The sequence below is a fragment of the Dermochelys coriacea genome, chromosome 6 (genome assembly GCF_009764565.3).
Source record: "Dermochelys coriacea isolate rDerCor1 chromosome 6, rDerCor1.pri.v4, whole genome shotgun sequence".
In the NCBI taxonomy this organism is placed as follows: domain Eukaryota; kingdom Metazoa; phylum Chordata; order Testudines; family Dermochelyidae; genus Dermochelys; species Dermochelys coriacea.
The window spans coordinates 50,113,479-50,137,564 of record NC_050073.1 but is presented as its reverse complement, the minus strand read 5'-3'; the positions used below and the strand labels follow the sequence as shown (position 1 = coordinate 50,137,564).

General features: G+C 47.3%; 1 protein-coding gene across 3 annotated transcripts in view; it reads left to right on the top strand.

The window, feature by feature from the left end:
* Nucleotides 1–24,086, top strand: part of LRRC4C (leucine rich repeat containing 4C) — a 1,007,170-nt gene that overhangs the window by 806,795 nt on the left and 176,289 nt on the right. The gene's annotated exons all lie outside the window — the stretch shown is intronic.

The following is a 24,086-nucleotide window of genomic DNA, read 5'->3' as shown; positions in this document are numbered from 1 at the left end:
AGCTGTAGCTGTGGAGGTTAGCCCACAACACTGGGAGTGAGTAAAATGATTTTTGATGGGAAACACAGGCATCTCCTTGGGGGTATCTCCACTGGCCAGTGTGGAAGCCCATGAGCCCGCCTCCTCCTTTAGGGTGGCTACTGTTGTCAGACAGAAATAGCCCTTGATCTCAAAGAAGAGCAGAGACTGCAATTGTGCCCAGCCTCTCTTCTTGGGAAGGTTCCTTGCACCTTTCTGTTTCATGCCCAGGCAAGCAGGATCTGACTGTAAAGGCCAAAACAAAACAATGCAGATGGTGATTTGGATAACCAAAGGGAGACTGCAAGGAGGTTGTTTGCCTGTTTTAAATAGGAGCACAAAATCTCTTGTAACTGCTGGGTTAACACTGTGTGTAGTTTTGCCATAAAGAGTGTGTTTCGAGCCGGATTTGAACAAGAAAAGAGTGGTTGCCTTGCATACAAGAGGTGCTTCATTATAGTAATACAATTGTCATCAAAACCACCTGTGGCCATTGTTCGGCTTCTGTTGTCACCTTTGCCCACTAGTGACTTCTCTCACCAATAGCATTGCATGCCAGGCACTTGAGGATACTCTCATCTTTCTGTGTACAGCAAAGAGTTATTACTCAAGCAGTCAGTTGCCTTGAATTGGCTTCTTCTGAGAGTGAATGTCTGTGGCAGTGCTAAAAGCTCTCTTCCTAACAGAGACAAAAGCTGTGAAAATACGCACAAGCACGTTTTTAGAGCTGGTGAAAAGAGCCAAACAGGATACTGAAGTCCTCTGTTTATCCACAGCACAGTCACAACACAGGCAGAAGCAGTACAAGCTTCCCACTTGCATTGAATCCTTTTAGTGTGCCTCCACCTTGTTCCAGAGGGAACACATCTAGGTTTAGACTGTTATTTGTGCTCCTTGGTCTCTACAGTCCTTGGCCTCACCTCTGAGAATGCCAATCAAGGTTCAAATGATGTTGTGTCTTGTGACTTGGACCATCCTTGTTTGAGAATTGAACTGAGCCATTGACTTATTTCACATAGGCCACCACATGGTAAAAAAAAAAAATCAAGCCTGATCCAGATTCGAATCACTGACTTTCAAGTGAAAAGCTTTGTATCCTTATACCACTTCTGCAACAAATCTAGTATTTCACCCACCTTTTCTGAGTACACAAAAGAGTGGGGTAGCACATGGCAGCCAGCCTTTTTAGCATATTGCAAACAATTTGAGACAAAAACAGCAGTGTTATTGTAATCAGAAGAAAAATTACACTTCAACCACAGTAGTGTAGGTGAGGTGTAAGAAAATGATGGAATAATGGCCAGGTGTCTGCCTGCAGGATATTTGGGGTTTGCTAATCTTTTTTAAAGGGGTTGGAAATGTCTCCCCAGGTGCAACTTTTGTAGAGGCATTTTAGAATTAAATTCAGCATAGCTGGACAAGAAAGGCAACAGTGCTTAACAAATATAGTTTAGATTTTCAAAGCCACCTCTAGGGCTATGTCTACACTGGCAATTGAATGACAAAACTTTTGTCTTTCAGAGGTGTTGAAAAACATCCCCCCTCAAAGAGAAAAGTTTTGATGACAAGAAGTGCCAGTATGAACAGTGCATTGTCGGCAGGAGCACTCTCCTGCCAACAAGGCAAATGCCACTCATTGGGGGTAGAATTTTTTGTCAGCAGGAGAGCTGACAAACAGCAACTGCACTGCGCGACTTTTAGCGGCAAGGCTGTAGTGACACAACTGTGTTGCTGAAAGCTGTGTAGAGTAGACATAGTTTAGGAAACTCTGAAAATCTCAAATTCTAGCTGATTTAGCTGAAATGCCTCATCTATAAAAATAAGAAAAACTACATTTTTATCACGTTGATTGTTGAGCACAGAAGTGAGAAGATTGTACCTCTATCCCGGGGGTAGGGTATTTGATTAATAATTAGAGCTGGGTGAAGAAAGGTAATTCCTTTCTGGAGGATTTTGGTATTTTGAAATTTGGTGTCATTCCAATTGGGAATTAAAAACAGAAATTTCAAACTTCTCCTAAAATGTTAATGGAACTCTGTATGTAAGGAAGTCTGGCAAGTGGGCGACCTGAAGCCATGGATCCCCAACTCCAAAACTGTCTAGTTGGCAGGCTGCTGATGAACTGGTCAGGCAATTTGACAGGAAACTAGGCAGGAGCTTTCTCATAATTGAACTATCTCCACAAAACATTTCAGTTTTGACAAATTCAAATGAAAAAAAAAATCCTCAGGTTTTTTTTTTTCCCAGCCAGCTCTATCCAGAGCTGTAAGCGAAGCTACAGGACTATGAGAGAGCCTTCACATAAATATGTTCCTTTCTACAAAAAAAATCATGAAGAATGAAAAATAAAAGGGTGACCTTTGAGAAAAAAGGGACTGATACTGCCTTCCTCCAGTCACGTCAGAATTTTGAAAAAAAAGTTCATCTTCCTGATTAGACAATGCATAGGTCTGATTCTGAGATTGACTGCACTCATGCCAATCTGGAATAACTCCACTGAAGTCTTTGGGGTTACCCCAGGTTAATACCTATGTAAGCAAATTCAGAATCTGAGCCACACAGTCCAAAGGTGAAGGCCCCACATGTTTTTTTTTCTGTGTTTCACTATAAATATGGCAAACATTAAAAAGCCTCTTAGTATCTCTAAACCATATCTTACTCAGCGAGACAAGGTGGGTGAGAGAGCATTTTTTATGGCACCAACTTCTATTGCTGAAAGAGACAAGCTATTGAGCTTATACAGAACTCTTCTCAGGCCTGGGAAAGGTACGCAGAGTGTCACAACTAAATACAAGATGGAATTGATTGTTTAGCACAAGTAGTTAACACACATTGTAAGAATCTAGAATCTATGACCTGTGAATTCTTGTGACTGTGGTGAGTGGGAACGTTTGCAATCTCTCCTGTTCACTTCAAAGTTGGTAACTTTATCAACTCCACATATGCCAAATAGTGCTCTGCAGCATCTAGCTGTTAAGATGTTTAATCTCCCTCAGAAAAGGAGTACTTGTGGCACCTTAGAGACTAACAAATTTATTTGAGCATAAGCTTTCGTGAGCTACAGCTCACTTCATCGGATGCATTTGGTGGAAAATACAGAGGGGAGATTTATAAACACACACAGAGAACATGAAACAATGGGTTTTATCATACACACTGTAATGAGAGTGATCACTTAAGTGTGTATGATAAAACCCATTGTTTCATGTTCTCTGTGTGTGTATATAAATCTCCCCTCTGTATTTTCCACCAAATGCATCCGATGAAGTGAGCTGTAGCTCACGAAAGCTTATGATCAAATAAATTTGCTAGTCTCTAAGGTGCCACAAGTACTCCTTTTCTTTTTGCAAATACAGACTAACATGGCTGCTACTCTAAAATCTCCCTGAGTGTATCTTGGTTTAAATCCATGACTAACAATCATATACAAATATGTCTGAACCAGATGTCTTTCAACTTGCATAGTTTTTGATACTGGGGTGTGTACTCTAGTTACTCAAGTTTTCAGAATATGCTCCAAGCAACCAGTCTTCTCTTTTTTTTCCCCTGAAACTTCTATAGGAAGGACTTTGCAAACTAAACCTATACATTTTTCATTGGTTCTTTGACTTTAAAGGTTAGAGAGCTTGAGGATGTTTCCTACATCTCCATTTTTGTCTTGAGAGAGTTGATTCAAAGGGTTAAGATCATTGGTTATTCTGTAGTTTGGGGATGATGCTCTTGTGATACTTTGGGTTGCGGACCCTAAGATCTGACATGCCATGTTAGAGGATAAATTATTTAAAAAACAGTGAAAAAAGCTAGATCACACACCCAAGGGGAGCTAACTAGTGCTTGTAGATGAATAAGAGATGTTTTAAGAGTGAGCTGTACAAACAAGAACAGAAACAATCCCTCCCCTGAATTATTCCTTCTGTCTCTGTAGTGGGAAATTCTCAGAAGAGCTTTAGAGTAGGAACTTTTAACCCTTTCTTATATCTTGTTTACTCTGTAAGATATCACTTTAGTTTTTTAAGCTTAATAAAATATGTTTACATATCTTAATCAAATCTTTTAAAAGGTGGTCTTGTATCTTTTTGAATGTGGCCAGAAAATTTGCTTAAGTGTTGTGCATAACCAGTTAATTCTCATTTAAAATACATTTATAAAGCTGATTGGAAATGAAATTAAAAAGAAAGTTCAAAAAAGAAAATAAAAAGAAAGGGGGTAGAAAAAAAGACAATTAGGGTAAAGAAGAAAAAGGAAATAAAAAACTGAACAAAAGAAAATGGAAAAAGGAATACCCATTAATTTAGTTGCACAGCACCATTGTGTGGTAGGTTGTGTGGTAGGTTATGTGACAAAGCTCTGTCCTTGTCTCCGTGGGTCCAGCATTTCCTGGTGGATTTTGATAGCCTCAGAGGCTCACTGTGACCCTCCACGTAACCCTTCTTTCTCTAGAGACAAGGGTCACAGTCTACTGAGCCATTTTCATCATAAGCCAGCGAGGAAGGTGAGGAGAAGTTATCCTTCCTTACACAGTCTCTGTTGTCTCCCAGTCTCAGTGATTAAACAGGGGGGAGCCCAGGCCCACCCTCTACTCCGGGCTCCAGCCCAGGGACCCTAATAGTATCAGCTATGGTAGCTGACCTTTTAGAAACATGACATGTACAATTCCCTGGGCTACTTCCCCCACAGCAGCCCTCACTTCCTCAGGCTCCACTTCACCTTTAATTCAGGGCCTCCTTCCTTGTGCCTGATATGGTGTGTACTACTCAGCCTCTCCAACCACGCAACTTCTTCCCACAGCTCCTGACATGCACACCCTCCTCACTGACTGGGAGGCTTTGAACTAGTTTCAGCAAGCCCCTGATTGGCTTCAGGTGTCCCAATCAACCTAGCCTTCTCCGTGCCTTCTGGAAAGTTCTTAATTGGTCCCAGGTGTCTTAATTGACCTGGAGCAGCTGCCATTTCACTTATCCTGGTACCAGGGATTTGTTTAGCCTGGAGCGAATCTCTCTCTCTCTCCCACTGCTCTCCCATAGCCTTCTAGCTTGGAGGGAGGTGGGAAGCTGCTACTCCTGCTGCTAGGCCCTAAGCTCTTCCTGCTGCTCCCCTGCCTGGGCTAGACACCCCCCCACCCCGTTGTCTGCTAACTGGTTGCTGGACCCTCCACTCTAGGGTGCTGCTACTGCTGCAACTGCAGCCCCGGGGGGGGGGGAGGGGGCTGTTAGCCCACTCCCCAGAGAGGAGGAGTGAGGGACCCCAGCCACTGCAGTTGTGGACACCACCACCACCACCACCTGAGAGGGGTCCTTACTGCCTGCCTGGACCACCACCTGGAGTTCCTGGAGCTGCTGCTGCTGCTGTGGAGTCTGCTGGCTGGAGCTGCTGAAGCCCGAGGAGGAGAAGAAGAGGACCATCCAACAGTGGGTGAGCACCTAGAGACTTTGCAGACCACCGTGGAGGGAGCCTAAGACTGAGTAATTTTCAAACTGTGCTCTTGTGGTGGGGGTCTTGACTGTGTTTCCAGGGACACAGGCGGTGTGGTGTGGAGCTGCCCCCCGATCCATCTGTGTGTCTCCCCCAACCCCCACCACTACTACCACCACCGCTGCCCCCTCCACCACCCCCACTGGCTGTATACCATCTGCCTCAGCTCCTGCCTCTGGACTCAGCTCCTTGCTTGGCTTGCCACACCCTATTTCCACCCTTTGGGCCAGAAGCAGCAGCCAGCTTAAAAAGACTTGTGCAAGCGCACATGGGTGCGCGTGCCCACCCCGGACTGTCTACCCCCCAGCTTGCCCTTCACTACCTGCCCCATTTGCCACTTGTAGCTTTGCCCCCCCTTTTGTCCCAGCCCCTCTTACTAGCTTCAGTTTGTTTGCCTGCCCCGCCCATTTCCTTCTGCAGCCTTTGATTGTTTGCCTTGCCCCAGCCTCTGAAGCTAGCCCCTTGGTTTCCCTGTTCTACCTCCAGACCGCTTAGCCCCTCGCTCCGTGTGCCCATGCCCCCTCCCATGTGCTTGTGCAATTCCCCATTTTAGTTGCAACCCTCTTCACTTCACCCCCAATGTTGATGTATCCCCCCCTCCCCTAGTGCAACAAGAGGAGCCGGAATTCCACCTTGTGTCGGTGACAGACCCCTAACCCCTGATTGCCCCCCATCCAGCCCACCCCTTTTGGTGCCCTCCTCCCCTGCCTGCAGCCTAGCGGGGAGGAGTGGTGGACCTGCTTCCCCACTCCCCTCCTCCTTCTGGTGTCCCCCCTTCCCTCCTTGCTCATGATGGCGGGGGATGAGACGGTGGGACAACTCCAGCAGCCCAAGCTCCCCCTCCCCTGCCTACCCCTCCGTCACCCCCCCAAGCTTCTACCTCCGCTGCCGACCCATCTGCCACTGCCCCCGCTGGGGCACCAGCAGCGACGGGCACCGGGGTGACCTCCACTGCTGCCACGTCTATCACCCCCTCAGATTTGGGGGAGCCCCCCCAGCCGGCGAGAAGGGCCAGGGGAAGAAGAAAAGGAAGGGCCCCGCTAAGAAGACCAGGCCCTCCATGGCAGGGGCTGCCCCCAATGCCCCGGCCCCACCACCGGCTGGGGCGTCCCTCCCCGCTGTTCCCTCTACCAGCTCTGCGGGTGTCCCTCCCCCGGCCCCCAGGGCGTACGCCCAGGTGGCAGAAGCCCCCCCGCCTGCCGCTACGTCATCTCTCCTGCCCACCGTCTCCACTACCATCTATAGCAGCCGGGGCCCCTTTCCCACCATGACCAGGAAGCTCGGTGTCCGTTGCCTCCTGGTGCCCGCCTCGCCCCACGTGGAGACCTATGTGCGGGTCTTGGCGAGGGTGGTGGGGCCCACGGCCATTGTGGCGGCCTCCAAAATGTATGGCAAGGTCGTCTTCTTCTTAACATCGGAGGCCGCCGCCCAGGAGGCGGTGGAGAAGGGCCTGGCAGCAGGGGGCGTTTTTGTCCCCTTAGAGCCGCTAGAGGACCTGGGTGTCTGCCTGGTCCTGATCTCCGTCCCTCCCTTTCTCCCCAGTGCCGCCCTGTTACCCACCCTTTCTACCTTGGGAAAGCCCATCTCTGTCATCAGCCCTCTCCCGCTGGGCTGCAAAGACCCCGCCCTACGTCACGTCCTCTCATTCCGCCAGCAAGTGCAGCTTCCACTGCCACCGGCGAAGTGTGACGGAGAGGCGCTGGAGGGGTCCTTCCTAGTCCCCTACCAGGGGTCCCATTACTGGGTGCATTATTCCACGGGGGAGGCCCGGTGCTACCTCTGCCGGGCGATGGGGCACATCCGGAGGGACTGCCCCTTGGCCCGGCAAGGAGGGGCATCTGGGACCGCCGAGCCCCGGCAGGGCACCGGCCCCATCATCGCTGGCGCCCCTGGCTGCCCAGCGCCCGAAACCACCTCTCCTCCTTCCCAGTCCACCATTGCTCCCGCTTGGGCCCAAGGGGCACCTCCTCAACTATGCCCAGACGAGCGGGAGAGCCCCACCCCCGCTGCTTGCAATCTGGCGGGGCCTGTGTTGGAGGGTGCGGCAGGGACACTGCCGGGCATAAGAGAGGGCCCGCCCCAAAGGGAATGTTCCCTCCCTTATGCTGCCCCACCATTACTCCCTCGAGTCCCTGAGCCATTGCCTCTGCCCCCTGACACAACCCCTGCTAGCCAGCCCCCAGATGATGCCATGGAGGGCTGGACCCTAGTCCAGGGGAAGCGGGGCAAGCGGAAGGCTGGAGCTCTGCTTCTTCCATCTGACGCGGAGGCCCCCCGGAAGACCAGGAAGGGGGGCACTGATGCCGAGCCTTCCGCTCTACCCACGGGTGTGTTCCATCCACCAGAGCCAGCTGGGGAAGACGTGGCAGCACTGGAGGGCAGTATCTCCCCTCCACAGGAGTCGCTCCCCTCCAAGACCCCCGAGGCACCATTTGAAACCCCAGTGTGCCCCGAAGCAATCCTCGCATCAGGTGCCGGCGGGGAGAATCCCGGGGTTGCAGAAAACAATTTCCCGTCTATATATGAGGAGATCGAGGCCCTGGGTCTGACCCCAGTCACCCAGGGGGAGGACGATCCTATGCCAGCGCCCTCAATCTGGGCGACCTCATTCCAGCCCCCCTTTCCCCATGTTCCCTCCCCCTAACCGTTGCTTCCACTCCCACCTCCGAGGAGCCCCTGGAATCCTTCATCAACCCGGCTGCAGAGGGCACCCCGCTGAGAGACGCCGAGCCAGTTGAGGCGACGGCCAGTGCCACGCGGCTGGAACCTGAGCTACCAGGGGCACCCCTCGCTGGTGAGGAGCATTCGACCTCCTTCCTGGGAGAGGGCCCTACAGAAGAGAGTCCACCTCCTGATGCCGTGGCTGCTAAATCCATCAGAGAGCTTGCGCCCGGCATCACTGAGAGCCCTCTCCCCGCCCAGACTCTCATCTCTACCCCGCTCCTGCCCTTATCCCGTCCACTTCCCGAGATGTTATTGCCACCCTTGGGACTGTCTCCTTCCCCTTTCCAACAGATGACTCCCAGGGAGCGGCCTTTGTGTTTACCCGTCCCGACCCACCAGGGGCTGCTATCCTCCCTCCACCACCCCTGATCGCCCCAGCATTCAGGTCAACCCATCAGGAGCCCCGTCGGGGGACCGCACCCTGTCTGCCTGTCTCGGTGGGCCACGGGGCTGTACCTGGGGCCCCGTCGGGGAGTAACCAGACCGTAACCCCAGCCCCCCATGCGCTGTGAGAGGAGTTGCAGGAGTTTCTAGAAGACGTCCGTGGCTCCCGCAACAAAGTACAGCTTGCCCTCCAGCGATGGGGGGACTTTAATCAAATCCTCCGGGCTGCAAGGGCCCTCATGGGGGAGGGTAAAAGGACTGGGAGGCAGGGCGCCGCGGCCTACCAGCAGGTCTGCCTCTTCCGTGACTCCTTACTCACCTACGGGTGGGTCACGGACTGCTGCGCGGCCCGCTGGGAGCCACGAGCATCCCTGCCAGTGAGGATCCCTCCCAGCCCTCCTCATGGCACCCTTTACCATCGCAACATTGAACAGCCGCGGCTGTAGGATGGGTCTCCGCAGGTCCCAGGTGCTCTCCTTCCTTCGGGAGAGGAAGTACTCTGTGGTTTTCATGCAGGAGACCCATACAGATCCAACTGCCGAAGACAGCTGGCGGCTGGATTGGGGGGACAGGGTCTACTTTAGCCACCTCACAGTTCGTACGGCTGGAGTGGTGACCCTGTTCTCCCCCGACCTACGGTCCGAGGTGCTGGGGGTCGCGGAGGCTGTGCCGGGCCGCCTGCTGCACCTCTGGGTCCACATGGAGGGACTCGTAGTCAACCTCGTCAACATCTATGCCCCAGCAGTGAGCCTGGAGCGGCTGCAATTCTATCAGCGGGCGTCCGCCTTCCTCGGCACCTTGGATCCTCAGGAGTGCCTGGTCCTGGGAGGGGATTTTAACATCACCGTCAAGGAGCGGGACCGCTCAGGGACCGAGCAGAGCCCGGCCGCCGTTGCCGTCCTCCAGAAGATAGTCGAACACCCCTCCCTGGTGGACGTCTGGCGCGACCACCACCCGGATGACACTTCCACGTTCACCTTTGTCCGGGTGGAGGCCCATCGGTCGCGCCACGCCCGGTTGGACCGCATTTATTTATCACGCTTTCATCTTTCACGAGCCCACTCCTCCAGCATCCGGCCGACCCCATTTTCTGACCATCATATAGCCACCGTGACAGCCTCCCTCTGCGCGGAGAAGCCGGGGCCCGCCTATTAGCATTTTAACAACAGCTTGCTGGAGGATGTGGGCTTCGTGGCATCCTTACAGGAGTTCTGGCTGGCCTGGCGAGGGCATCGGTGTGCCTTTCCCTCGGCACGACGGTGGTGGGACCTAGGGAAGGTGCGCACCCGGTTCTTCTGCCGTGACTACACCCGGGGCGCCAGCCGATGGAGGGATGCGGCGATAGAGCAGTTGGAAAGGGAGCTCTTAGAGCTGGAGAGGCGTCTGGCCACCAGCCCCAAGGATCCACCCCTCTGTGGAGCGTGCCGGGAGAAGCGGGAGGAGCTCCGGAGCCTCGAGGACCATCGGGCCCGGGGTGCCTTTGTTCGAACCCGCATCCATCTCCTTCAGGAGATGGATCGTGGCTCCCGCTTCTTCTACGCCCTGGAGAAAAGGAGGGGGGCTAAAAAACATGTCATCTGCCTACTGGCAGAAGATGGCACCCCCCCTCACGAATCCAGTGGAGATGTGTGGGAGGGCGAGAGCCTTCTACGCAAGCCTTTTCTCCCCGGATCCGACCGATCCTAACACTTGCAGAGTGCTCTGGGAGGAGCTCCCGACGGTCAGCGCGGGCGAACAAGACCGGCTAGAGCTGCCTCTCACTCTGGCTGAGTTCTCGGAAGCCCTCCGTCGCATGCCCACCAATAAATCTCCGGGCATAGACGGGCTGACCGTGGAGTTCTACCTCGTGTTCTGGGACGTCCTCGGCCCAGACCTAGTCACCGTCTGGGCTGAGTCTTTGCAGAGCGGGGTCCTACCTCTTTAGTGCAGGCGAGCCGTGCTGGCCTTATTGCCGAAGAAGGGGGACCTCCACGATTTACAAAATTGGCGTCCCTTCTCGCTCCTCAGCACGGACTACAAAGTCGTGGCAAAAGTCATCTCGCTGCAGCTAGGGTCCGTGCTGGTGGATGTGGTCCGCCCAGACCAGACCTACACCGTCCCGGGCCGCAGCATCTTCGACAACCTATATCTGGTCCGGGACCTATTGGAACTTGGATGTAGGGATGGTCTGTCATTCGCCCTCCTGTCCTTAGATCAGGAGAAGGCGTTCGACAGGGTGGATCACGAATATCTCCTGAGCACTCTGCAAGTGTTTGGCTTCGGACCCAGGTTTGTAAGTTTTCTCCGGGTGCTGTATGCCTCCGCAGAGTGTTTGGTCAGGCTCAACTGGACTCTGACCGAACCGGTCAGCTTCGGGCGAGGAGTACGGCAGGGGTGCCCTCTCTCGGGCCAGCTGTACACTCTGGCAATCGAGCCCTTCCTCTGTCTCCTCCGAAGGAGGTTGACAGGGTTGGTGCTGTGGGAGCCAGGGCTGCGGCTGGTCCTGTCGGCGTACGCTGATGACGTGCTCCTCGTGGTCTAGGACCCGGGCGACTTGGCGCGGGTGGAGGCTTGCCAGGCCATCTATTCGGCAGCCTCCTCCGTGGGGGTCAACTGGGTCAAGAGCTCTGGCTTGGTGGTAGGAGACTGGCGGCAGGCAAGCTCCCTCCCATGCGCGCTTCAGGCCATCCGGTGGAGCACGGGTCTGCTGCTCTATCTGGGCATTTACCTTTCTGCCACGCATCCCTCTCTGCCGGAGAACTGGCAGAATTTAGAGGGCGGGGTGATAGAGCGGCTCTGGAAATGGACAGGACTACTCCGGTGCCTCTCCCTTCGAGGGAGAGCGCTAGTGCTTAATCAACTAGTCCTGTCCATGTTCTGGTACCGGCTCAACACCCTGGTCCCGGCCCCGAGTTTCCTGGCCAACATCCGGACATCGATTCTGGAGTTCTTTTGGTCAGGACTGCACTGTGTCCCTGCAGGGGTTCTTTATCTACCTCTGGAGGAGGGAGGGCAGGGCCTAAAATGTCTGCTCACTCAGGTCCATGTCTTCCGCCTCCAGACCCTGCAGAGGCTCCTTTATGGTGCAGGTAGTCCGGCGTGGAGCATACTGGCGCACGTCTTCCTGCGCCGCTTCCGAGGGCTTCGATACGACCGGCAGCTCCTTTATCTCCATTTGAGGGGTCTTCCGCGAGACCTCTCTGGGCTGCCGGTCTTCTACCAGGACTTCCTCCGGACCTGGAAACTCTTTACAACGACCAGGTCCGTGGCGGCCACCGAGGGGGCAGATCTCCTCGCAGAGCCCCTGCTACACAACCCCCAGCTCCGTTTTCAGGTGGCAGAGTCCCGCTCGGTGCGCCAGAGTTTGGTCCTGGCAGAGGTCACAAGAGTCAGAGATCTCTTGGACTATGACCGGGGAGACTGGCTGGATCCCCTGACGCTCACTCAGCGCATGAGGCTTTCCAGACCTTGTACTCCCCGGCGCATACTTCAGGAGGTGAAGGCCGCTTTGCCGCCCGCTGCTCGGGTTTATCTCGACCGGGTCCTGCACGAGGGCATGCCCAGCCCACCCTCTACCCCAGGCCCGCCGGACATTTTAATTGGACCCCTACCCCGTGGACCCAACCGACCCCTTCACCCCTTCACTAGAAGCCGGCTGCACGAGATGCAGCCGGTCTGCTTTCAAACCGCGCCAAGAAAACATCTCTACACGCTCGTGCTCCACACCCTTCATGCCCGCACCCTCGTGTCCCGCCCCGATACAAAATGGTGGGACCTCCTGCCACCTTTGGAGGGTGAGGAGCCCCGGTGGGCCAGCCTATATTCCACCTTAGTCCCAAGGCCCGCCGGGGATGTCAGTTGGCGGCTCCTTCACGGAGCCGTGAGCACGGGCGTGTACTTGGCGCGGTTCACTTCAATCCCCGACACCTGCCCCTTTTGCGGCGTGAGGGTACCCTGGCACATGTATACCTGGAGTGTGCCAGGCTGCAGCCCCTATTCCGGCTCCTCACCAATATTTTATTATGTTTTTGGTTGGTTCTCCCCTCACCTTCTCATTTATGCACTCCCTATCCATGGCCCCACAAAGTCACGGGATCTCCTGGCCCACCTCCTCCTGGCCCTAGCTAAAATGGCCATCTACAAAACCAGAGTGAGGAGGTTGGCCGATGGAGTCTCCTGTGACTGTGGGGCCTATTTCCGATCCTCGGTCCGTTCACGTATCCGGGCAGAGTTCCTCTGGGCGGCGTCCTCTGACTCCCTTGACGCCTTTGAGGAGCAGTGGGCACTGTCCAGGGTTCTCTGCTCGGTGTCCCCGTCTGGTTCCATTTGTTTGACCCTTTGACCGCACTCCTATCCCTGTTATTTTATTAATTGTCCCCCGGAATTTTTTGGGTATCTAGGTCCTGTGGATCCCCCTTTTAGGCTGGGGGGGATCCTTTAGCGGTGGACGGGCTTCGCCCGCCCACTTCCCGGAGCCCAATAAGACTACTTTTCTATAGCCATCTGGCCTTGCCCCGTCACAGTTAAGATATTTATAGCTGGTCAAAAAATGTGGGGAAATGCCCTTTCAAATTTTTTCTATGGGAAAATTCAAGAATACCAAGAGTATTTTTTCCTCCATGCTTTTCCATACATACTTCATTAGTAAGAAAGAGTGAAAAAATGAGAAGAAAAACATTTCTCACTTTTAAAAATTACACTCACTTTTAGCTGCTAAAATTCTACTTTCTCTCTAACTTTCAACATTTATTACAGTTTTCTAAAAAGCAAAAATTGAAAAAGAATAACAAAGTGTTTTCCCCCAATTTCTTACATAATTTGATTTTTTTCCAACTTCCAAAAGTTGGGAAAGCCCCACAATTTTGAAATGAATAACATTTATGAATTCACCAAATATTAGTTTTAACTAAATTTTAAAAATGGAAACTTGTTCATATTTTTTCCATCTAAAAAAAAATCAGAAGACTGAAAATGTTGACTATATATATATATATATATATATATTTTTTTAAAAGAAAATGTTTTTGGAGAAACCCTATTTTCTGCACAGTAGTAATAAAATCATAGGAGAGTCTTCATCCAGATCTAATTATCCCCATTTTTCAAATACGGAAACCAAAGTTCAGAGAGATTACTTGATATACCCGGGGTCACACACAAATTTTGTAGGAGAACTGAGAACATAAGCCAGGAGTGGGTGGGTGTAATTCTACGTCTTGCAATGTGCAGGATCAGTCTAGATGATCATGATGATCCCTTCTGGCCTAAAATTCTGAGTCCAAGTGTCTTTTCAGCCAGGCTTTTCTTGCTTTGGTAACTAACTTGTAATGTTTTGGACCATTTGTGTGTGTGTGTGTGTGTGTGTAAAAATTCAGTAGTGGGTAAATAACATTGTGTGCATGTAAAAGACAGTGGGGCCTACGAAAGTTGTGTGTCTTTAAAGTGAATTGGGAAATGTCATATAATCCCAGCCCACAGTCTGAACCACATGCTAAACGGTTACTAAATGTTTTAATGCCTTTGGTGATTCCTATTCATCAGTTAGCACAGAACCAGCATTGAGGGCTCTCTCGCCTTCTTATTAAGATATAATAAATAAACTCATTCTATTGGATGAAAATACAGCTATAATTATTCTCCAGCAGATTCAGTTTAAAAGGAAGTATGAAAAAGACCATATCCAGTTGAAATTATAGAAAGGTTTTGGGCAGACAGAATGTAATTACATAAAGGGAATTTGGCTGCACCCCACCCTTAGTCTTGTTTAAGGTATTATGGCCTCAGTTGTACATCACACCTAGAGAGAGGCACCTTTAACATTGGCACAGCATTGACTCAGGGGCAGGTATGCAAATTACTAAGGTAAATTTTTCAAAGGGCTAAGGCCTGTAAAATTTGCACTCACACTTCTGCCTGCAAAAATCTATCAATGATGATTGTTTCCAAACCAAAGACCAGGCAAGGACCAAAACTTTTCTGTTCAGTGTATTAGTTAATTGCTTGTCCCACAATACTCCTGCCACCTTTTTCACTACCACCAATGAACACTGGGGTCTTCTTTACAGTTCTCCAGATCTCTCTCTAATGGCACTAAGTGTAGTTCCCAAGTACATGATTTTTTTCTTCTGAATCAGCTTCTGTTCTGCAACTTTAATCAAGGACTATTTTCAACCTTCTCTTTATGCATGACTTCAGTTGTCTTTGTGTTTACCTTCCAACTATAATCTTCAAATACAGATGCATTCTGATATCACATTTACCAATTCCTCTTTGCTGTCAGCCAAAAGGGCCAGATCATCAGCATACATTATTCTTTTCGGTCTCTCCAGAGGCTTAGTCCTCCTACTAGTTAACTCCATAATTAGAGTGAAGAAAAGTGGACTTAGCACTCTGCCTTGTCTCAATCCCACTGTCACCTCAAAACTTTCTGAAATTCCAAGTTACCACTTTAGCTCCTCTATCATCTCCACTTCTTGTGTTCCTATGCCATCCATCTCAATACATAGACAACTCCCACAGAACCAAGTCATATGCTTTATCTTTCAAACCTCTGTCTCATTGTAAATATTTTATGTGTGGTATGCCTTCCATGTTGCTCCTCTCATATTTTTCTCAACCTTGCCTCCAAGTCTGTGAAGGACTTTTAAGAGGCTGGTCTTACAGGGTGATGTCCTGATAGGTGTTTGGATTATTTGTGTGAGTCTTACCGCTCTAAAGAGGTACAATCAATCCTCTTTTCAAATCATCTGGTGTTCTGGCTTGATCCCAGCAAATGCATAGTAATCAATGAAGACAGTTGACTCCAGTCTCTCCAACAGTCTTGATCGTATCAGCAGTTATCTCATTTTCACAAGCTGCTTTACCATTTTTCATATTATTCAGTGTTTCTTTTACTTCCTCTACAGATATCAGTAACTTTTGAGGTTTCCCTGTAATTGTCAGTGGTGCTTGCATTTGCAACTCTCTCTTTTCATTTAACAGCTTTTGCAAATATTTTTCCATACCTCTACCCCCTTTTTATAGCCATCATTCAAGATTTTATTTTTGCCTCTGTAGCACCTAGTTTCCTGCAGACATATTATCTGCACTTTCCTTCTAGCCATTGCCTCAATCACCGTTCCTGACATTCCTGTAAGTGGACCTACATTCTAAGGTGCAATTTCTAGGTCTTTGCCAGTTTCACACTGTTGCCCAGAAGACTATGCATTGGTTACCCCAACTCAGTAGTATGTTTTAAGTGACTCGTGCTTGAAGAATCCATGATATACAAAGGACTTGGTGCTAAGTAGCCCTCTGGCACTGTCCCACATTGCTGACCCTGTGATGGTTTTCATTTGTAGTTTACCTTCTCTTAGATTACCTGGCATCCAAAGGTTTCAAGAGCCAAGTTTCCAAAAGCTTTCTGAGAGCCATTTTCTGCTCTCAGGGCAAAATCTGCAGTTCCCTTCACACTCATCTGCCCAATTAGCTTTTGGCAATTTTGGGGGGTGGTCACTTATACCTGCAAACACTCATACCTCAAAGATGTATTTGCTACTCATTGAGTGTTACCACCCTCTACCATGTGTTGGGATTTTCTGTTTGCTTCTCTTTCTCTCTCTGGCCCAATTAATATTTAATTATTTATACAAAGTGCAACAGCTCCAACAGAGAGATTGAGAAAGAGAGACTGACACTATAGCCTGGTGATTAAGGCACACATTTTGGATAGTGGAGACCTAGATTCAAGTCCCTGCTGCAAATCAGCCTGAATGAAGAAAATAGTTCTTTCACATCACAGATGAATGCCCTAACACTATTGGGTTTTCTGGGGGACACACCCATGCATGCATGCATTCTCAATCTGGTCACCTTTTTGGGAGAGGCCTGATCTGGTAGGTGTGCTCTGAGCATGCCTATCAAGTCCTGTCCACAGGTGAGATGGGTGAGGATAACGCCTAGCTGGTGAATCTTACTGGGGCTCTGACCTGACCTAGGACACCAAGGAGCTCGGGGGCATCAGGACTTAAGTGGTGGAAGTTTTGGCACCCAGGGGACTTTACTGGCAGAAAGTTAGTCACCTAGGGAATTTAGGCAGCTACAGAGTTCGGTGTCAGCTGAGTAGCAGGGGATTGAAGGATCTCAGTGGGCCCTAAGTCTCTTTCTGGCTCTAGCCTGTTGTGACTTAAACTGCTGCAGTGTTGTGTGCTGTTTAACAGCTGCCGTATCCCATTCCAAAGCCGGTTGCGTTTTAGGCTATGTCTACAGTATGAGTAAGAGGCGTGATTCAATCTTGTGCAGAGAGTATATTAGGCCACAAACATAAAAGGAGTAATTCTACTTTTTGTCTTGGGTTGTAACCAGGAAGGGCCTGATTTTGGAAAGTCTGAGTACCGACAGCTCTCATGGCTGTAAGCAGGAGTTACAAGTGCTTAACAGATCTCACAGTCAGGGTGCTATTAAGGCTATTTAACATTGGTATACAAACAGGATTGAAACTTTTCACCATCACTAGTTATTAAAAGTGATAGTGGTCATTCGGATGGAGGCAATACTCAATATACAGCTCAGTTTCTGTCCTGCACACACAAAAAGCTGCTTATTTTTATAGGGTGAAATGTTACCCTGTACAGAAGACTCATGTAAGGTATTATGTTAATTCTGACAGAATAAAATGAGCTCAGAGAGTCAAAAGTGTTAACATGACCTTGTTATTGTACAACATTAGACCGTTAAACATGGTTTGGGATTTTGGCCTATGGACCACAGATGACTTGAAAATAGATCTTAAATGATATGCAAATGTCCCTAGGCCTTGTATTGGCCCACAGAACAGGGATGAATTCTAAACAGTTTACTGATTGACATGACACACTGGCAAGCATAGTAAAAGACCATAATACTATTGAAATACTGCTTTGTACAGAGTCTCTGGGACATGCATTATGCACACAGTTTGAAAATATGTTGTCCTCACTGCTTTGGTGTCTGAAGTGCAAATGAGGGACCCTAAAATGAAAGGAAGCTAGTTTCGGTATAGATTTTCTTAGCACTTTGGAACTTGAAAATGCTTTGCAATACGATTAATAGTTTCTATGCTTAGAATCTGGGTGGTTGGTGGAGGCGGGGCAGTAGGGAATTCACATCTAATATGAACACTTCCCCTTGATATCTTTCTGAATCTGAAGCAGGCCTGCTATGCACATAAATAAGTGTCTCAGTGTGAGGGTTGTATTTGAACTCGATGCTTCAAAAAATGAATGTACAATTGCAATTAAATATGACTCACACAGCATTAAAACTCTGCAGAGGACTAGTTTAATTGTATATAAAAAAAGAGAAAAAGGTAAAACGCAAAATAAATTTTCTCATAATAAAAGAAAAGCTCTTTTTTCCCGCAAAAAAAGGGTATTCTATCCATCCATCTATCCCAAGTTCCATACTCCAGATAGTGGTCAGGATTTAGCCAAAGCCTCTGAGTCCCCATCACTGGTGTGACAGGTCAGGATGCCTTTCAGAATGAGAATGAGGACAGTCAAGACCAGTGGCATCATGGTGAATTCTAAGGTTCCAGGAAATGGTGGGAATGGCAGCCATGATAGTAAAGCTCGCTCCTTTTAGTCCCATATCTACACTCTATTGATTTCCTTCCCCCCTCCAAGTCTCTATTTTAAGGTCCCCAAAAGGAGATGATGCACAATCCCCACTCATCCTATCATCTCTTATTTAATACTAACTTGTTGATGCTCACCTCCAGTCATCACATAATGCCAGCCTCCACCGTCCACTTATTAAATTTTCAAACATCTTTTCATTTTCACCCATGCTGTCACACAAGCTTGGGAGGGTTTCCCCATAAAACTCTGCAAAGCTTCCTCATTATCCATTTTCAAATCCGTCCCCAAAACTTTCCTTTACCATGATGCCGAAAAAAAAACTTGAAAATGGTTAGGCAGAAACCATTGCCTGTCATGCTGACCAGTATTGTCTCATTGTTTACTTGTACTCCTCATCTGTCTGTGTCCATATATTGTCTCACATCTTATAGTTAGTTTATAAGGTCCTTGGGATGGGGAACATCTTTTTGTTTTGAGTTGTACAGTTTCTAGTACAGTGAGGTTTTGGGTCATGAATATGGCATATAGGTACTATGGTAATAACTAATTGTTAATAGTCAATTAATAATACTATTAGCCCAATTTTACAGATTAGGAACTGAGATACAGACAAATTAAGTGACTTGCCACAGGAATGCTGTGGCTGTATACAGAATTGAACCCAGGTTCCCTGAGTTGCATGCTAGCATCTTAATCAAGTATCATCTCTTAAAATAAAAATCAAATTACACTTTGTTTGGGAATTAAATTTTTGTATGCTTTACACTTCTAATTGCAAACTGTCAGGAGGAAAAGAGAAACACTTTTGAGGAACTTGTTAATATTCTAGCTGTAAGAAGTTGAAGAAAAGATTGTAACCACTCAAACTGTTGTTTGGTCAGCATGGTACAGCTAACATGCCACCTCTTTTGAAAAGTTCATGGAACGTAACATTGTTATCATTCCCCTCACCTATGCTTTCCAGGAGCCTATTCTTCCTTCCCTCACCTCTTTAATACTATACCTCTCATCCACGGAATGGGGATGTCAGAAGTCTCCAATGTCTGCTTGGGGCATCCTGGAGTGTGTTGGGTTTATAGCTCTGATATTGCACTCCATATGTTTATGGAAATATGCTTAGGAGTGTAAATATAATGTAACTGGAATATGCTTTATGAAAAAGGTCTCTAGTAAGGAATCATTCCAAATCTTATAATCTACTGAGGGTGTTCATCCTATTTGTATGAATGTATTATTCTTGTATCTGAAGCTAAAAATATGAAGTATTACTCTAAAGTCCTATTGTAACTATGCAAAGTGTGGACCATTAATAATGGCTTGCAATCTTGATGGTTCCTATTAACCAGGACAATTGGTTGTAAATGGCTGTGTTTACTACAAACCTTCCTGAGTACGTGCAGGCCAACCCTGAAAGAATGGAGAATGAGGTCTTACAATGACATGTGATCATGTCACCTGGTACTGGAATCCATCTTAAATCTGGTTTTCCATTTAGAAGAAAGGGTGGGAACCCAGAGAGAGACAAAGGATTCCCGCTATGTGCCAAAGCTATAAAAGGGAGTGCAACATAACAAAGGGGGCTGCAGTCATGACAAATCCCCTAGTTACCACCTGAGCTGGAACTAAAAAGAACTGAGACAGGGGAAAGGATTGGGCCCACACTAAGAAGGAGACTAGTCTGGGAAAAAAGCTTATTGGAACATCTCGGAGGGTGAGATTTACCTGTATTCAGTTTCTTAATGTATTAGGCTTAGACCTGAATGTTTTTGCTTTATTTTATTTACTGACTTACATTGTTCTGTCTGTTATTACTTGAAACCACTTAAATTCTACCTTTTATACTTGATAAAATCACTTTGGTTTATTAATTAACCCAGAGTAAGTGATTAATACCTGGGGGAGCAAACAGCTGTGCATGTCCCTCTATCAGTGTTATAGAGGGCAGATAGTTTGAGTTTACCCTGTATAAGCTTTTATACAGAGTAAAATGGGTTTATTTTGGGGTTTGGATCCCATTGGGAGCTAGGTGTCTGGGTGCAGGAGACAGAAATATCTGCTCAGTGGTTTTCAGTTAAAGTCTTCAGCTTTGGGGGGTGGTTCAGACCCTGGGTCTGTGTTGCAACAGAGTAGTGTGTCTGGCTCAACAAGACAGGGTTCTGGAGTCCCAAGCTGGCAGTGGAAAATGGGCTCAGAGGTAGTTTCAGCATGGCAGGTGACTGTCCCAAGGGGGTCTTTGTGACCGAACCCATCACAATAGCTATATATTCCTTTATATATTTCTCTTCACTAACCTGTTAAAAAAGGTCAACAAACAACAATGGAATAGAGTTCAGGATTTAATCCAGTATTAGTACAGTAACATGACACCATATTCACTTTGTATCATTATCACCTAAATGTGGGCCGAATTTACCATTGCAAAGTGGGTGTAAAAGTGGCTGCCTTCTGTTCTGACCAGTAGTGTTTTGCACCCATTTCATTCTCACGCTGCACAGATGTAAAAGATAACACAAGGTGCAGGGCACCAGTAAACTGGACCCTTTGTATTTTCAGTGAAGTATCCAAAGACACTCCAGCTAATAAAGCTTATTTCTATGGATTGCCTTCCCCTTTAGCCTACTTCTATACATTCCTAGTAGGGCTCAATGCACAGAGTTTAGAATTAAAGCATTCATTTGGTCTGACTGGTGGGAAGAAGGTTTGCCTCTTAGGATGACTTTCAGCACTAATAGCTTTATTAATCCAAAGATATACTGATATAGATTTTTTTCTTATAAAACCCACACAAGTACTTTTAATGACAAAGAAAAGAGATTGTAGGAAGCAACAATTATTTGTCCCTCATCATGTATCAACAATGGCACTTTTCAAATGTAGCATGAAGAGCTGACTGTCATCAATCTGAGTCAAGTACAGTAACATTTTACCTCATCTTCACTTCTTGATGTAAAATTGCTCATGTTTCCTTTCCCCCCTTTGCTACCCCAAAATATAACCATTAAGGGAGCTGGATCACCTAGAACAAATTAGTGAGGTGTCTGGTGTAAATAGTCATGTTTCTTGGGGTGCATGGTCTTTTCCTGCTGCTAAAATATAGGATTCTATATAAGTCTAAGGAGCAAAAAGATGAAACCAGACCAAGGAAAATTTAGACTGGCAACAAAATTCTTAATGGTGTGATCTGTTCCAGAATAGTGCAGAATAGTCACCCAAAAGAAGTGAGGGAAGCCACATTGCTCAAGTTATTTGATGCTGATTTTGTATCAGGGAATATAAGTATCAAGGACTATAACATAAGGAATATTCCTGCAGTGATGAAGAAGACAGACAAAAAGGGCCACATTTTCAAAAAGTGGCTTCTAAATTTGCATTTGCACAAGTTTTCATGACTGAGTTCTTGTACATGTACAAACTGCATGTACCTTGCCTGTAAATTGGGTTGTCAGATTGATGAACTGATTTACATGGGCACCTGAAGTTTATGTGAGCATTGCCATATTTCTGATATGCACAAAAACTTAAGCATGGAAACTTTAGTACAAAAATACCTATGGAGGTTGTAGAGCCAAAATAAAGCATTTTTGACAATGCAGCCCCACAGACTTCTTTAATCTCTAATTTCAGACTATTTCCTTTTGTATCATTGCCTTGCACACAATTTTCAAGGAAGTTTTAAGGTGTGAGCCTATTGTGAGTTTTTAAAATTCTAAATAGACTTATTTATACTGCATAGCATGATCCTCAAATCTCTCCCTTTAAAATAATAATAATAATAATTAATAATACATGATTTATTTTTATAGACTCTCCTCATGTATTCTCACAGCGTAAAACCCCAATGGTTTTCTTGCAGATTGCAACAGACTGACTTGTTTTTCTTAAACAGAAGCCATAATAGGATGAATTAATTAAACCAGTGTCTTAAGCCAACGATGATCACTTGCAAGAGAGAAATAAACTGTTTACAGTCATGTGGGAAGCAATCCATGAGTATGAGGTGCAGAAATAACACAAACTCACTCTGAGCCAGATATCCAGAGCTTTTGGTAACAGAAATGAAATGATTTTCTCTGACATTTATTTTATACTGACTATTAGTAGGTGGTGAATCCAAGAAGTAGGTGGCTGTATGTGAGACAGAGCTATTTCTCTAACCCTAATGACAGGGAGGCTATTGCTGAGATCAATAAATTCAAAGGTAGGTTATTGTTTTGCTCAAAAATAAACAATTACACATTTATGAGATATCCGTTATATGTGTCTTTCCCCTCAGCACCACATCTTGTTCACTTGGGTGGCAACTGAAGTGTGCAGTAATATGCTGAATTAAGTGAAGGGCTAAATGAAGCAATTAATTCCATTCTCTCCAAGACAACAAAGGTACCTTGCAGAATATAGAGTAGCTGTATTTTGACACTTCCTTCTATTTGAGTGAGAGCGAGAGAATCAAATGTGATCATACAATGTTTATCCAGATCCATTCCCCAGTCCTCCCTGCCAGGCCATGGTGCCACATCACATCTTCTTTGGGGATGCAGTAGCCCTCATGGCCACTGCACCCCCCTTCATACCATGAAGACTAGCTGGTGAACATTTGAAGACCCCTATGCACAGTGTACTGTAATACATGGCCACTATCACCTCACAGACACACAGAGCTTTGCACTGAGAGGGAAAGTCACATAACTATACAGTGTGCCCAAACCCTGGTCCTTTTCCAAAACAGAACTACATTGGCTTTCCATCTGTGAAGGAGGGGACAGGATTTATTCATACTTTCTCAGTAATTCTGAGAGCAAACATAGCTCAGGCATGACAGCAGTCCAACCCATGGAATTCTACAAAGCTGTCTTTATTTGCAATATAGTAGTGCAGGCCCTGGGGACTGCAGGTCCCAATAAGTAATACTCAGCTCTAATCCAAGAGAAAGGTTGCTCAGCATGGTATGATGAGAGCTGGAGTCCTTAAAGGCCTCAGAGCCATACTGAAAGAAAGGATGCTTGCAATCTGTTTCATTGGATGCAAACAGGATGTGGCTCTCAAGCCCTGAGGCAAAATGACAGTGCAGCCTTTAGCAGCTTCCCTGACCTGATGCGTTGTGCTCACTCTTTGAATTTGTGGAAGGGCCCTTTGTGATTTTTCTTCAGCTAGCTCTGTGCTTTTCTAGCCAAATAAGAATAATTCAAAGATGAATTGGTTCAGACATTTCAGATTTAGAACCTAAGACTGAAGTGAAAGTATTATCAGGGGAAACACACACACAATATGTTTGGGGACATTCAGAGCTCATGTTTTGGTAATTGAAACAATGGGATTCAAACTTTCTCAGCACTGTGGCTGTCCAGATCTAGGATTTTGATTCAAGATCATTTCAAAATATTTGTTACCATCTGATGACTCTTGGGTGGTTTAGGTTATCTTAACCTACTTCCCAGTCCACATCCCATAAACTATCACTATAGGTGCCACTAATTTAGCAACATTATAGAGGCCTCAGATTTGAATGGACTACAGAGAATGAACTCTTGAACTTCTCTCCTCAGTCCTACAGGTAGTCTTTAGAGTCAGGGATGATGGACTTTAGAATGAAAATCAGTGTGGAAGTGGCTGAGGAGAATGAATGCCTGTGGAGACTGAAGGGGTCCATCCATGTCATGGTTCAGACAATTAGCAAAGTAGTGGAGGTAGGGAAGTTTGCATTGTCACTCTGCTTGCTACACTTGGTTTTGATTCAACAGAGAACTTAAGTCTTAAGACAGGTGTCAGAGTAGCAGCCATGTTAGCCTGTATTCGCAAAAAGAAAAGGAGTACTTTTGGCACCTTAGAGACTAACAAATTTATTTAAGCATAAGCTTTCGTGAGCTACAGCTCACTTCATCAGATCTGATGAAGTGAGCTGTAGCTCACAAAAGC